Source organism: Rhineura floridana, chromosome 3, assembly GCF_030035675.1.
Source record: "Rhineura floridana isolate rRhiFlo1 chromosome 3, rRhiFlo1.hap2, whole genome shotgun sequence".
Lineage (NCBI taxonomy): Eukaryota > Metazoa > Chordata > Lepidosauria > Squamata > Rhineuridae > Rhineura > Rhineura floridana.
The window spans coordinates 40,607,658-40,623,090 of NC_084482.1; the positions used below are offsets into that span (position 1 = coordinate 40,607,658).

At 41.1% G+C, this 15,433-nt stretch overlaps 1 protein-coding gene across 3 annotated transcripts in view; it reads left to right on the forward strand.

The window, feature by feature from the left end:
- The first annotated feature begins 792 nt into the window (after positions 1 to 792).
- The window catches only part of RAB5B (RAB5B, member RAS oncogene family), a 37,179-nt gene continuing 22,538 nt past the window's right edge, over positions 793 to 15,433 (forward strand). Inside the window, exon 1 of one of the 3 annotated variants that reach the window (XM_061615482.1) lies at positions 793 to 875. The gene's annotated coding sequence lies outside the window, so the exon portion shown is untranslated. Of the gene's footprint in view, positions 949 to 15,433 lie in introns of all 3 variants that reach the window. The other 2 variants (XM_061615483.1, XM_061615485.1) reach the window with 2 other exon arrangements.

The following is a 15,433-nucleotide window of genomic DNA, read 5'->3' on the forward strand; positions in this document are numbered from 1 at the left end:
GTGAACAGATTCTCGCGCGCCCAGCAGAGGTCTACATCCGTGAACTCTGGTTCAGTCCCTGTCGTCATGCCAAAACGTTGCCGCTCCCCCGTGTGGGGATCTAACAGCTCCTTGCAGCGTAAAGCCTAATTAAGCATGTTGCTCAGATGTAAGCCCTATTGAGTCCAATGGGATTTGCTCCTTAGTCTTAGGGGCCAATTTCCCCACCCTATGCTACCCACAAACCAGCATGCTGTTTCCTAGACGCTGGCATCCTGTACCATTTCAATGCCGCCGCCACGACCCCTCTATTGCTGACTTAATTTGTAGTACCTAATGAGGTCAAGGGGCACACACTTCCCAGATTTCCCCCCTCCTCCCCTGAAGACTGCCGTTCAAAGCGCAGATCGTTTCTCACTGGCCGGTGGTGTTAGCGTAATCGCTGATTGGGCAAAAAAAAGTGGAGTCACGCCCCCTTACTCGCTTTGTCAATCACCCTCTGCCTTTTGCTAGGAGACACCAAGAGTATCTGGTTCTGGGATTGGGCAGGGGCAACCCCAGCCCGGGTTATAACTGGTTAGATTTGTCAGAGTGCTCCGCCCTTTTGGGTCACCTTATTTGTTGTTTATGCAACCTCCTGAATCGGCGACCTTTCTACTGGTTGATTCACTCATCAGTTAGAGAAATACTCCTCCCTTTAATTGGCCATCCCGGTTCCTCTATTTCATTGGTGGAATAGCTACTGCCCATCCTTCCCTTCGCGGAGTCCCAATTAGTCAGACTGGGCCAGGGTGCGGTTTAGCACAAGGTGATTGGTCGAGAGGGCGGGCCCGGTTCCCAGGTGCCTAATGCCAATTGGTTCGGCATACAGGGTAGTTCTGCCTTCCAGCACAGAGGTGGGTTCGGTTGAGATTGTTTGTGTGTGAGGCAGTCAGGGGCCGTGAAGGGGGGGAGTCGGAGCAGCCTCAGGTACTCATACGGGGGCGGTGGGGGGACGGGGCTCGGGCCGTGCCGGTTGTCTGGGTTACCCGACCGAGTGTCCTCGTAGAGTGGGGGTACTGAGGTTTCCTTGGATAGGCGGTTGCCTGGCTACCCAGGGGGGTGGTGGTGGAAGTGGTGGGAGAAGTTGGGCCTTTTGGGGTGGAAATGGGTGGGGAACGGGAGGGAAAGAAATAGGTATGGCAATTCCTTACTGGGGGAGGTAGCGGCCTTGTGGCTGAGGAAACGGGGGCAGTGGCTGAGTGGAGGGGGTCGCTGTGTGGAGGACGGAGGGGGCCGGGGCTTGGGTGAGGTGGGCCCCTTGCCTTGCTTTGCCGCCTTCTTCCTTATCCACCTCCTTGCCTTATGAAGGGTGGGTGTCTTGAGCTGAGTATAAATAGTAGGGAGGCATGGAGGACCCATGTGAGATGGGAAAGTTAAAGTGGGGTGGAGACGGAAGGGCCCTGACTCCCTGGGCAATTGGATGGCGAGGCGCGGGCGTGGGGGTGTTTGGTTCGCTTTGGGAACTGACGATGGGATGAGGGCCCCAAGAGGCTTCAGGGGCGAGGGCTGTGTTCACTGGGGAGGCTGTCCGTCATGTGCACTGTTATGTGAGTGCGTGCTTTTTTTGATGTAGAAGTCTAGCTGTGGCTGAGTTATCTTCAAAAAAAAGTGGAAGTGAAGATGGTAGAGGGTATGCAAAAGGTCTCTGGTTCAATCCCTGTCATCTCCAGATAGGTCTGGGAGAGACCCCTACCTGGAACCCTGGAGAGCTGTTGGCAGGCATTGTAGAAAACACTGAGCCAGATGGACCCATGGTCTGGCTGTGTGTAAGACAGCTTCTTTTGTGCCTATGTGGTGGAGTGGAGCCTACATTGTAATGGCCTGTTGTAGGAAGTTAAGGGGGCACTTGGTTGATAGATAGTTATGTTAATAGCCTTTGCATATGTTGGCAATTCTCCTGTAAGGCTATTGGCAAGCCTTACTACATATTCTTTATTTTAAAGGCTAGTGTTTTAGGAACATCAACTGCTACAACATAGCCTGCACACTTCCATTGTCTCACTTTTATTCTTGAAATTTTGAGCTGGTAACACTTCTGTGGGTTGGTCATATCAAAGCTTCCAGGCCTTTTTTTTGTACTATGAAGGTGGGAATTTTGTGCCACCACCTAGTGAAGTTGCAGTTGCCCTAGTTTTTGCTGGTTGTCATGGAACCTGAGCGCAGTTGCTTGATCTGTTGAGGCTGCAATCCTTAGTCCATTGTGTTTTGTCAGTGTTGGGAGTATTTGTACCTTCCTATAGCTCAGAGTTTTCCCCTTTTTCCCTTGGGCTCCTTAATCATCCAGATTTTTTTCCTTAAATGTGATCACCTGGGAGAGGCAGTGTACTTAGTATTTTGTTGCTTTGCAAAACAGCCAACCATTGTGTGATTAACATCTATAGAAGTCTTTGATTCTGTTTAAATTCAGGGTTCTAGTTAAACATGTGAGATGCTTCCACTAATCCTTGTAATTATCCCCTGGATATTCAGAAGATGGGCACATCAGGTATTCATAGATATTTCTCTGCTTTAAGGAGTTTATAATTTCTTCTCCTTACAGCTTGACTTATTAAAAATGTATTGAGGTAGGCAAATTGCCCAGAGAGCTAGAATGAAATAAAAATAGGTTCCTTGATGATGCAGTATAAAAAGTAGAGATAGCTGATTGGAAATACCTAATGTGTTCTCTACCCATACGGCATAATAGGGGTCTTTTATCTGGTGGAAATTTGCAAAGTTAAACCTAAAATTGTAAAAAAGAATTTGTATGCAGTGCTTCTTTTGCTCAGAGCACAGTTAGATAAAATGAATGGCTACTTCTATGTGTGACATTATGTACTAATTTATTTAAGATTATTTTTTTTGCCTTCTTGGAATTCCTTGGTATTATTCAGGTGTGGAATCTGATACTGAATCATTTGTAGGGCTGTGAAGCAAAGGGAGGATGTGAATCATGGAAGCTAGACGCAGAGGGTTGTGAGGTCATTCATTGTGGGTTTGTCCTAGAATCTCTTGTCCAGTCTGTGGTATGCCAAGTGATAAGCCTTCTATTGTTTACTGATGGGACACTTTTCCCTGTAATCTTGAGAAAGAAGTTTCCTCTTCCTAGATTTGTCCTAGCTAATGTTACAACTGTGCTTGTTAGAAGACAACCTAGTTATCAATGGGGTTATCATATATGTTGGATGATGTGGCACTTGGCAGTGGTTGAGTATCATACCTGGTCTGTGAGGTGTTTTTTAAAAAGGGCAAGACTTCTGTACTTGTGGCATTGTACTCCAAATAATTAAGCCTTGATTACAGAGTATAATTGAAATCAAGGGGAGGTTCATAACAGTAAGGTACTGTAAATGAGCCTGCAAAACTAGGACAAAACTTGTCATAATTAACATTTTGTTCTAATGTATTTTAAGATCTGGTTTTATGATGCTTTAAAGTGTTTTTAGCGCTTCTGTTTGCTGCCCTGGGCTCCTGCTGGGAGGAAGGGTGGGATATAAATCAAATACTAAATAAATAAATAAATAAATTGTAATTTATAAATAAATAAATAAAGTACTACTTTCTTTGGAATTTGCATAATTTATGAATTCTTAAACTTAGTGGTGAAAATAGGTGATTTTGCCCAGCACTATGGGTTGTATCTAACATTAATCATGCTCAGAGTAGACCCATTGACATTAATGGACATGACTCACTTAGGTCCATTAATTTCAGTGTGTCTATTCTGAGTAAAAGCTAGTTAGATATAATTCTGTATATCTTCCTCAATCACTTTCATCACTGTTTGGCTTCCCAGATATCTTTTCCCACCGCTAAGTGTTATGAGACTGGATAGGTTTATACTTATACTGTATATTTGCACTTGGAGTTTCATCCTTTCATTGTCCAGTGTGATCTCAACAGGGAAGTTGCACCCCCTCAATGTTCAGTTCCTTGTTTGCAAAGTAGCATTAATACCTGTTCTCCTTTTCCCTACTGCCATCCCTGTGTACACTGTTACAAAAAGTAACTTCAGGGCTTCTTGTCTGGTGGATATAGTATTTTGAGGAATGTCTGAGTCATGTTTTCCTGAAAATACCCCAGTGCTAGCTTGATATAACTGCTGTACTTGTCGCAAATCTCCTTCCCGCTATATAAAAGGTTTGTGTTGATGGTTGTAAATGCCTGTTGTCTTAAACATAGAACAGTTTGAAGACCAGAAAGTGTATGAAAAAAATTAGAAGGCATTCTCTTTTCATCTTGGAACAATATCCTGCTCTCATGGTTGCATGGTTAAACTTGGTGATTTGACTGTAATGTAGATGTTGTGTACTGCCCTGGGCTCCTTTTGGAGAAAGAGCAGTATATAAACATATATAACAAAAAATCAGATAAACACTGAAGGAAAGTAGAAATCTCAAAAGTCTTTGTTTAAAGCAAATACATGTTTTAATCAAGTAACAGAGGAGGAGCATTACCTTCATGTCCTGCTTCTGCATTTTCTAGGAGCATCTGGCTGTCTGGATTTTGGAACAGAATGCAGGATGACTTTTGCCATGATCTAACATCACAGTTCTTGTGACCGCTTACCAATTCTAGGGGTTTGTAGTTGCTCCTGCTGGTTGACCCATATTAAACAGCTATGCCTTTAATCTGTCAGAAAAAGTAAAAAGAACATCAAATTTCATTAACTAAGAAACTGGGAACTTCCTGAAATATGCACTTATGAAATACCTAATTCTTGTTAAAACTTGGTGAATAAAACAAGTCATTTATGTTGTTCATATATTGTGTATCAGTCTCCCTTTTATTCTGGAGGCTCAAGCATTTTTTTTTTTTAAAAACCTGGTATTCCAATTCTTTCTTAAAATTAGTTAACCCCAGTCACAAAATGGGTTATCTAAAGCTAAGGACATTGTATTGTTTCCAAAATATGCTCAGACCATTCCTCTCTTGCTGGTCTATGACTGTAATAAAGTTATTTGATTTGATTTGAGACCATGCCTCTGAGCTCCAAGTGGAGGGAGCTCCAAAAATATAGAGTAGCTTTCTGTTGGTGCCCTTGACTTTCATTCAATTATGCTGCACAGGTCATCCTGTTAACAGGTGTTACCCTTTGATTGGGATTGCAGTGGGGCATAAGAAAGGAGGTAATCTGAAAGGTATGTATGGCCCAAATTGTTATGGGCTTTGTCAAAACTGAATTATATCTAAAACACTACAAAGTTATTGCAAGCTCTGGAACAAAATGTGCTCCTTGTTGTCCACTTCTTTCAGAAGATGAGATGACGCATTTTACCTTCATGTGCAACCTTCTGTTGCATAGAACCTATACTTGCTGAGCCTTGGGTGTCTCTTGAAGATTTTTTTATGCCAACAAGCCTATGCAGCTGTTTAAACTTTCTTGATAAGCCAGTCATTTTAATGATTATTCTGTATTGTTTTATAGTGTGTAATGTTTTCTTGTATATGTTCTTGTACACCACTTTGATATTTTATATGACTTGGCAGTATATAAATATGTTTATAAATAAATAAGGGAGATAATTGCTTATATCAGTGTGTTGAGCACTGAAGGCAATTGGAAAATGAAAAGCAAGTATAGGGTTTATTTCACTTTTAAGTCTGCACACTACTAGCTATTCAGAACTTTGTCAGTGTTCATGAGAGAGAAAATACTAAAGCAACAACTTCCTTGACTTGAAAATCAAGTTATTTAATAGTCACCGTGCTTGCTTTGGGTGTTATAATTAACTGAATATCTTAAGTGCCCTCAACTGGTTGGAGGTCAAACCATTTAAAGTTCCTCCTGAGCCCTATTCATCACTACCTTAACTTTTGTATCCTTGATGCATGGAGGGACGGTGATCTTTTTTTGTTCTGCTCATCTACTTGTTTTGGACATAATGTGTATGACATCCTGAGTTGAACATGTATGCCCCGATGATCTTTAAACACTCCCATGTGCCAAGGAAGATGAGTTATCAGGCTTGTGTATGTTGTACTGCATGCCTATGCATGACTCGAGTTCACTTAGGTGAACAGGCCTGTTGCCTGGACAGGTGGAGGTGACCTGACACCTGAGGAGAGACAGGGAGATACAATCCTGTATATTAATATATGTATTCCAAGGGAGGGGATGAATGCTGTTGATGTTTGAAAAAATGGGGCTTATCCTTCTCTGGAATAGAACTATGTCAGTTTTGCTTTTGTGGCAGAAGAGGCAGTAGATACACGCTTAAGGTGCCTCTTAAAGTTATAGTTAGAAACACCTGGTCTGAGTCTAAAGTCTGATAATTAAATGTCTAGTAGTTGAAGATACAGAAGAGTAGAGTAAATGCTGTTGAGAAAAAAATCCTTTTAAAGCTTTGGGGGAGAGTCTTGTCAGGCACCAAGGATATCTCGGTTACTATCACAAATATCATTTAAAGTGTATTGCTGTTATTTTAGGTAGGCATCTCTCAAAAGATACAGTTTTCAGTACATTGTGGCTTTCTTGCGCCATAATCTAGCTAAATCAGTGAAGGGCTTTCTTTCCTCAGATGAAAATCTGAGCTAGATATTTACTTTCCCAACAGCCTATTGGCTCTTGTTCCCTAACCCTGATGCAATATCCCTGGCAAACTTCAGTTTTCCATCTTGCTTTGCCTGTATTTAGAGACTTCCTTTCAAACCTAGAACAATTGGATGGGGTAAACATGTAATCTCACCTTTTCCAGGCTTGTCCTTGAATTGGTGCAGGCAGATCTAATGCAAATAGAGCCATTTGCAACTATTGTGCTCAGTTTATGTGCTCAGACCAGGGGTAAAGGTCTGTGTCCCTCTATTGTTGATGCTTGCTTGTTTCAAGCCTAGGAAGCCTCACACATTTAGAAGCTGCAGGAAATATGCAAATGCAGAAATTAGTTGCAGTAGCAACTGCTTGTTGCCTTGATGAATTCAGCAAGTCTTCACAGACAAGAGTTAGCAACAAGGCAATAGTACTACATGTCATTTATGGTGGCAAGCCTTCATGGATGCCATTTCTGCAGGATTAAACTTCTGTATGGAAAATCTGAATTCTGCTGCATGAACAATAGACTCGATCTGCATAACCTTTGCAAATATGGACTCATTGGCAGGAACTAGACTATAGAATAAGAGTACTTTGGGAGAAGGAACTGTGCAGGGTGCAGAATGCCAAACTATACCTTATCTGGTCTCTGAACTTTGAACTGTAACTTCTTGCAGTTGTATGGGCTAGAAGAGAATTAACATTTTCAACGTTAAAAAATGTTTAAATAGAAAAACAGACTAGAAATGACACAACAAAAATCAAAACCCTAAGGTTTTTGGGGATTTTTCACAGCTTCTAGACTCCAAACCTCTTTGTGCATTCATGCTTGTGGAGATCTCTGGCTTCCTATGTGTTTTGTCATACTTATAATTTTGGTACTTGGCCATGCTAGTAGTTGAGCACCTAATCAAACTGTAGTGAGGGGGTGTGGTACCAACTGCAACTTGCATGTGTTTGTTCTTCCCTGTAAACGAGAACATGAATTGGGGATCTAATGAGACATTAGAGGTGAATGGTTCTGCAGTGGCCCTGACAAAGAGTTTTCTGCACTGGCTGCATCACTACTTATCTTAACATCCTTCATTACACACAATGCAGTATACAACTACTAGTTCATTTAGCTGTTTATACATATTAAAGCTGTAGGCCATAAGGACAACCCCTAAGATGTGCTCGGAACATATAGGAGTGAGCTCCTCTTCTTGTCCCTCTGGTTTCTCTGAGTGTCTTGATGGGAGTTAAAAGAAAGAGACTGCCGCTGAGTGGAGGTCATCCTGGTCATGATGAGGACCCTTGCAAAAGTATGAGCAAACCAGATCAGCTCTCAACAAGTAGAGCCACACAAATATAACAAATTCTAGTTGGATTTCTCACTGCATCTGGTCAATCAGCACTACTTGGACATTATCACCTGTTCTGCCCTTTACCAGTAACTGGTTAGACTAAATATCCATCCATTTCCTCATCCCCTGGATGTTTTTCCATTATGTGTCCATGCCATCTGTCCCTGTTGTATCTAACCACTGCTGATAAACTTGAAGGACTGACAGAAAACTCTTTGCTCATGTTTACCTTTGTTGAGCAGATAGATGGTTTCCCTTTGTCCAAGGAGTTTCATTTTGTCCAGAGATTGCTTAATGAATAATATGCAGCTCATAGGGAAACTTTACTAGAGCAACTGTTCTTAACTCTTTTGCAATCCTAGATTAATTGGAAGGAAATACAGGCTATATGCACAGACAGCTGTAAGACTTTAGGTCCATTAGAGAGAAACTTGGATAGACTCTGGGGCAGTCACCCATGGAATGTCAAAGCTGTGGTCCTGTGTTGAGTTGATGGCATACCACTTCCAGTGTAGGAAGGAGGCATGCAGCTTAATGTGGCTGATCTCTACAGATACTCTCTTGACTAACGGTTCAGGCGAGTTGCCCCCTATGAAAGTTTCATAACTTTATGTTAAATTCACATCAGATAGGGGCAGCCTTATTTGAGCATATAAAACTCCTATGCTGAACACCTTTGGGGAAACGCCAGACAATTGTTATGGGAAATATTTTTTGTTACATTAGTGTTTCCTGCAGCTAATATGTGGACATCATGCCCATCTTTAAACACTTATGTACATGCACCTTGGAAACATCCACTTTATGTGCAGCCATCAGCGCGTGGAGCTTGAGGAGCTCCCTTTCCTTTCCTTCTCACCCCCCTAAAATAATATGTCTTAACAACCAGCAACAGAAACGGTCTAGTTGTTTCTCTAACAAAGCAGCAGATCTAATGCAACTGATCTAAGCAATCGAAACAGCCATCACCAAATGTACTCCATTATAAATTGCTTTTAAAATCTATTCTGTACCACCATTTTGGGGGGAAATTGCCCATGGAGACTAAAAAGCACAAGAAAATACTGCTGCAATACGAAACCTGAAAACCCAGGCTTCCTGGATAGCTATTTTTAGAGCTGGATTTCAAGGAAAACCCCAGAAATGATTATCAGAAGAACCTTGAGAAGAACTGAACCAAACTAATCTTTAGTATAGATCAACTTGGCAGTTAAGCCCTCACAGAGGACATGTAACAGCTTGTTCTGGGCAAGTGGTTGACAGAGTCCATCACTCAAGCCACAGTGACAGAGCTAGACTAGTAAATTCTTCATTGGGCTACCCTAGGAAAATTGTTTCTCTACGCTACCAATCTGCTATGTTTCTGCACTGGACACGCACAAATAAACACTCAGGCTGGTGGAGAAGGCAGGGAGTGCTTTGTGCTGCTGCCTCTTCCAGGCACTGTTTTTCTTAGTAGCCAGCTTTATATTCCTAAGAGGGTCTGGCAACAGATAGATGGAGCATTTGGTCTCCTTTGCCAGCCGCTCTTAGGAGTAAAAAGGCTAGTAAATGTTTTCCAGGCTAGTAACTTTTGGGGACAAACTTAAAAGGCTGCTTTAAATAACTTGCATGACATGAGTTTGCATAAGCTAGTATCTACCCAAGTTGTAGTTTTTCAACTTGTATCACTGAAATTCTCCCACCATAGAGTTTTAAAAGGTTATATTCTACTATTGATTTTTATTCAAAATTCCTAATGAAATCAGGTATTTGACATGCATGATCCTGCATTTAGGGCTCTCAAAATGGCCAAACTCTAATTTGATTAACCTGACTGCAAACTTTGACTCTTCATCACATTCTTCTTAGACTGCAAACCTGTGCAGCTTACATGGGAGTGAGGTCCATTCAATGCAGGGGGACTTGCTTCTAACTTGCTTACAGGTTCAAGCTGTAAAACGCATCAAGCGTTATTTAACTAAAGTAAAATTGAGACTTTAAGTCTCCTACCACCTCTAATGCTACCATTACATTTCATATGACAAACTAATCTTCTAAAGCAACAGGGAGGAGCCTCTAGGCCTATCTAGGCCTGGTAGGTGTCCTAATGTGGCCCATGAGGCCATTTTCCTCAAGCCATGCTCACCCATGCCATACCTGATGGTAAAGACGTGGCTACAGAGACCCAGTCAAGAGCCTTAAAATGCACTCCTGATTGTTTCTTGCCAAGTGGGGCTTGTTTTCAACACCTTTTGAACTTGGTACCAAATGCAACCCCCAAATGAAGCCAATCCCTGTTGAAAGTCAAACTTGAATTCGGAACTGACTTCAGATTTTATTTATTTATTATTTGATTATATCCCGCCCTTCCTCTCGGCAGGAGCCCAGGGCGGCACTGGGATCTTAATCTGAAGGCATGCTGCAACTGAAAAATAGATCACCTGATGTCATGGTGATGTTAGATGATTGCCGGGTGGCCTGTCAGGTGTGGTGGACCTCAGAATTTGACCATCCTGTTCCCCACCCCTGATCTAAAGAACTCCTAATTCCAAAAGTTGGTCTTCTAAATTTAAACTGCTCCTTTCTTGCAAGAAACTCAAAAGAAGGGAGAGAAATATGCAGCCTTGTCCTGCATTATTTTTTTCATTCACTCATCAGTTTGAAATTGGAAGCATTTACTCCAAACTGACCTGTGTCTTGCAAGGAGTTCAAGTCTTCTCCCCCCCCTTTTTTTTTTTAGCCTGGAACCCGTTCTGAGTAGTGAGTATAAGATCATTGAACTCGCCCTCAAACATTCTTTCAGGGTGACTTGCCAGCTTCCTATATCTCCACACCTTTAGAATTTGGTTGATTAGCAGCACAAACTTCAAAGCCTGTGTGATCTGCATGTTAACCAGCTCATTCTTTTACTTGCCATAGCAGGGAGTTGCAGTTGCCCTCTGTCCTTGCCTGGTGCTTTTGTAGATAGTTATTCACAGTTGAGTGTGAAACCAAGTTTCACATTATCTTCCTTCTCTAATTCCATGCAGTATGGTGCCAACCTAGATAGTAGGCAGGTACCATGACTTGTATATTTGGATTACCTATGGTGAAAGCTAAAACATCTACCAATTTTTATTTTTTTTTCTTTGATTTTGAGATGATTCTGAATAAGGTTGGCTGTGACAATATTGTGCAAGCTTAGCAACAGTGTCTTAGGAGACCTAATCTCTTTTGACACAGGTGAGTTGTTAGAAAGCTATTACATAGAGTTGATAATAAAGTGCTGTAGGGGTGATTACTGTGAACTGGTAACATTTTTGTACACAACCTCTTCTCCAAAACTCACAGTCATATACATAAAGTTTAGTTATGTATACTTGGTCTTAAATTTTGCTAATTTTATTTATATATTCATTTTTTTCAATTTCATGTACAACATTTAGGGATTTTTTTATTAAGCAGCTTATAAATCCTATGAAATAAATAAAAAAGGAAGACCTGGCTTTATGTCCTGTTTGTGAGCTTCTGGCTGGTCAGTGTTGGAGATAGGATGTTGGACCTAGACCCTTGGTCTGATCCATCATGACTCATATTCTTCCATTTTTTGCTTGCAACAATCCTGTGGGAGATGAAGATGAGATTGTGACTTGCCAAGCCAGTCTATTGAGCTTAATGGGCAAGAAAAAGCTTTGGACTCCTCCCCGCCCCTCTACACCGACTAAGACTCTAATCTACTACATGCTGGTTACAGGCTTTACTTGGAGATCCTTGGAATTCACAACTATTAGCTTTTTAAAATATGCTTCTACTATAGTGTGCAGCTTATTTGAAGTGATTGTTCTAAGACCTATCTTAGCAGTGAAACTGGTTGGAGCTCCTTGTCAGCAGGGAAAGGAAATGATAATGGTTTGCTAGTTGCTGTGTTAAAACTCCCTAAATGTGGAAAGGAAGCTCTAGGTAATTTTCCTTTGATATGTTTGGAGAAAAGTGACTTTTTTCTGGTGCATGTTTATTGAGCTGCATTGAAAGGAGCTAACAAGTTTTGTGGACAAACTAAGAACATACTTGATCATAAACATTTTCAGAACTGAACTTTCCTAGATGTCATTACTAACCCAATAATTTCTTCAGCCAACAAATGCATATTTGGTTTTCAGAAAGTCAGCAAGTTGGAGAACTTATTCTTTCCACTGATGGTCTGTTCATAAACACACCTATAGTTTGTACATCACTTCTAACTAGAATGTGTCTGTCCACAACTTTAAGCTTGTTTTGCCAGTACTCAGTTATACATGCCACCATAATCCATAATTTGGATTCTTGCATTGAGCAGGGGGTTGGACTCAGTGGTTTTATAGACCCCTTCCAACTCTATGATTCTATGATCTCCATAATCAGGTCACCTCTAAAGTTGCTTGGTTAAACTGTTTAGAGTGTTCTTTGAGCAGGAGGTAAGAAAGAAAATTATTTCCCAAAAGAACTGCTACAATGTAGGGAAGGTCTCCAGATGTGAACCTATTCTGTGACCTTCTGGGATTCCCATGTTAGAAAAAAATAATGCCAGAACATGTTACTAAATAAGTTACTGCAAAATATTTCTGGCCAACAGTATAACTTAATATTCAATTGCTCAGCATATATGAAGGAAGGAATACCTGTATATGGAAGTTCAGAAAATGGATTTGTGGGTAAGTTTGGATTGGTCTTTCTATCGTTGGCAGTGTCTTTTGAGAAGTTTGCTGAAAATGATTTCAAGTGAAGTCATTTTTCTAATAAGCTTGGATTAGTTAGTTTCTTCACTTTATAATTTTTGGAGCAGGGGGATTTTAGAGTGTGGTTATCTTGTTTTAGGCACAAGTAAAACTCTTCAATTTATCTGAAACATTCTGCTTTGGATAATCTGTAACTTGGAGGGGATTTTGTTGTCCCAAGTCAGGAGCAAATTTTCAATCTTAATGGACTCTACCTAGAACACCCAGTTCATCTTTTCTGGTTGTGTAAGTGGGAAATTCTTTGAGGCACAGCTAGTGGTGCGTGTTCATAGGATTCATATTGCAGACTCAAGTGTCATTTGGGGTGGGGACAAATCTCAGGGAGTAGTGCTTGCTTAAAAAATGCCTTTCACTCTGAAATCATGAAGCATCATTGGGGAAAAAATTGCTGGAAGAGGAAGGGATTGTGTTGTAGATCCCTCCAAGTAGTAGTCACCTTGTTAAAGAAGTTGATCATTCTTGTGCTTATTCATGTGATGCCTGAAAGATTACTGAATATGTGTTTGCCCTGTATGGTGCAAAAGGGCTCTCTGCTGTACCTTGACTCTAATTTACATGAAGGAACCTAATCTCACTGACAAGCTCAAGAAATAGTACTACATGAGTATTCTCAACAGTTTGCGATATATTAAACTCATCTCAGTGGCATGATATGTAAAGCTTTTGTTACATGCTTCTTAATATTCATCTCCCTTCATTTTAAAATCTGCTTCACTGTAGAAAAGATGTATATTGGCTGAGTGTTAAGTACTGGGCAATCCTTTGGGTAGCAAACAGCTCAAATGGCATGCAGGTGATTATCTGGATGTGTTTGTTATGAGATAATTGCTGGGCACGCTTGACAACTATGGGCACATCTTGGATAATGTATGTGGGCAGACAAGGATCTCTGCATAAAAGAGTGCAGTGTGTCACTTCAGCAAGCTTCCTTGAACAACCTGGCAGCAGCTGTGCAAACTGCTTCTCTAGAAATGGATAAAGCTCCTCCCAAGGAACTTGGACAGGATGCCTGCAAGGTCATTCCTCAACTGTTCTTTTAAGAGAGGTCTTGGAAAAGGAAAGAAGCATTTTTCCATGTTCAGCAGATTTAGGTTAAAGTAAACGTAAATGCATACTATTTGCTTTGCTACCAAAGAATGTCTGTTTTTCTGGGTTTAACTATGATCCATGTTTGATCTTGGTGCATGGTGCAGAAATACTTCTCTGGAGAACTTGTCTTACCACCCTTGGATTGCATTGATAATGGTTGATTTTATTTTCAATTTGTAGAACATTTGTGGGAATGCTAGATAATGCTTCTAGCCAAGTTTTAGAATGTTGCTGTATTTAAAGTTGCTATATTTGAAACTTAAGTACCTGACTTGTTTCAAAACTGGTAGCCCATGGTTACCTGGTTCAGATGGAATGGGAAACTATGGTTAGATATTTGAAGTTTTAATCATTGCTTGCTGCAAAGGAGGTGTGTGGATGAGCAAGAGGCTCATGAATATTTGCCTTAATAAGATATTATTGTCTGAATGCAAACACTGGATGACCCAAAATTCTGCTTTTATGAAAGAGGAGGTAAACTTCTAAATTTAAAGTTTGGAAAACTTTAGGAAATGTTGCAGCCTTTCTTCGTAGGGAAGGTGCTCCAGTTTCTGGATTAGTGTGGTTGGCTTTTTCTGCATATATTCCACCTCTGTGGTAACATTTTTGACATGTTGTGACCAGAACTGTACGTAGTGTTTCAGATGTGGTCACAGCCTAGATGAGTATTCATTAATGGGCAAAAAAACCCTTGCAGCTTAAGAAAGTACCTATAGCCAACAGGTATTTCCATTAAACTTTAAAAAGCAGGGAAATTGGGTAGCTATAGTGAATATACCAAAGGAGCAGACCTGATTTCCTCTCTATTGTACTGCCCTACAAATGTATAAAAATGCAAACACAATCTGGGTTGGTGTTTCACAGTCCAATCCACTTCCTGTGTAGCTTGTAAGAATTTGGTAACGCAAATCCCTTTGATTTACTCAGACTGCTTGTGGTGTTATTCTCTTCACCGCTGCCACGATTTGTTTCCCTTCAGCCTTGGTATTTACCTTACCCTCCCTTCTGGTCTGTGAAACCCCAGCCAAGGATCAGGCCTTTGGTAAACCAAATAAGTATTTTATTATATAACAGAGATAACAAGATTTCTTTAAAAGGCACTTAAGCATATGGTTACATCTATTCCTGAGGTAATGGTCTTAGTATTAATCCGAACTCCACCCTCTCCTCTCAAAACCCACCAAAACAACCCTCTCAAGTCCACCAACGTCCACACACGTGCACACCACATCCACACCCACACTCCACCCCAGGCTGCAAAAGTGTGAAAACCAAAGCCAACCAATGCTATGGGAAGTGGAGTAATCTCTTCCAAAGCGTGCACACACACACCTAAAATGCTGCCAGCCCAGGAGGAAGAGCCCTGGGGCCCTGTCCCATGACAGCATGCACAGGACTGGATCCACATGTGTTCGTATCTGGATTCTCTGTTGTTCGTATCCCACTGCTACTGCCACCACCTGTGACGTAGTCTCCTGTGTTCCCACGTGTCTTTGGGACTCTCTTTGGTGAGCATATGGTGAGAGGTGGCAACACCTGCAATCAGAACTACATCTCCAAAGTTGGAGAATTACATTTTTGTATTTTGTTGGTGTTCTTCTTACTTTGCTTCTTTCCTGTGCTACTACTGTTTCTACAGAGAATCTAACCTAGAAAACCATATTTCTCTCATTATTCATCCTAGAAATCTGTGTCAAATTTATTTTTATTAATTTCAAAGCCTTTTTATT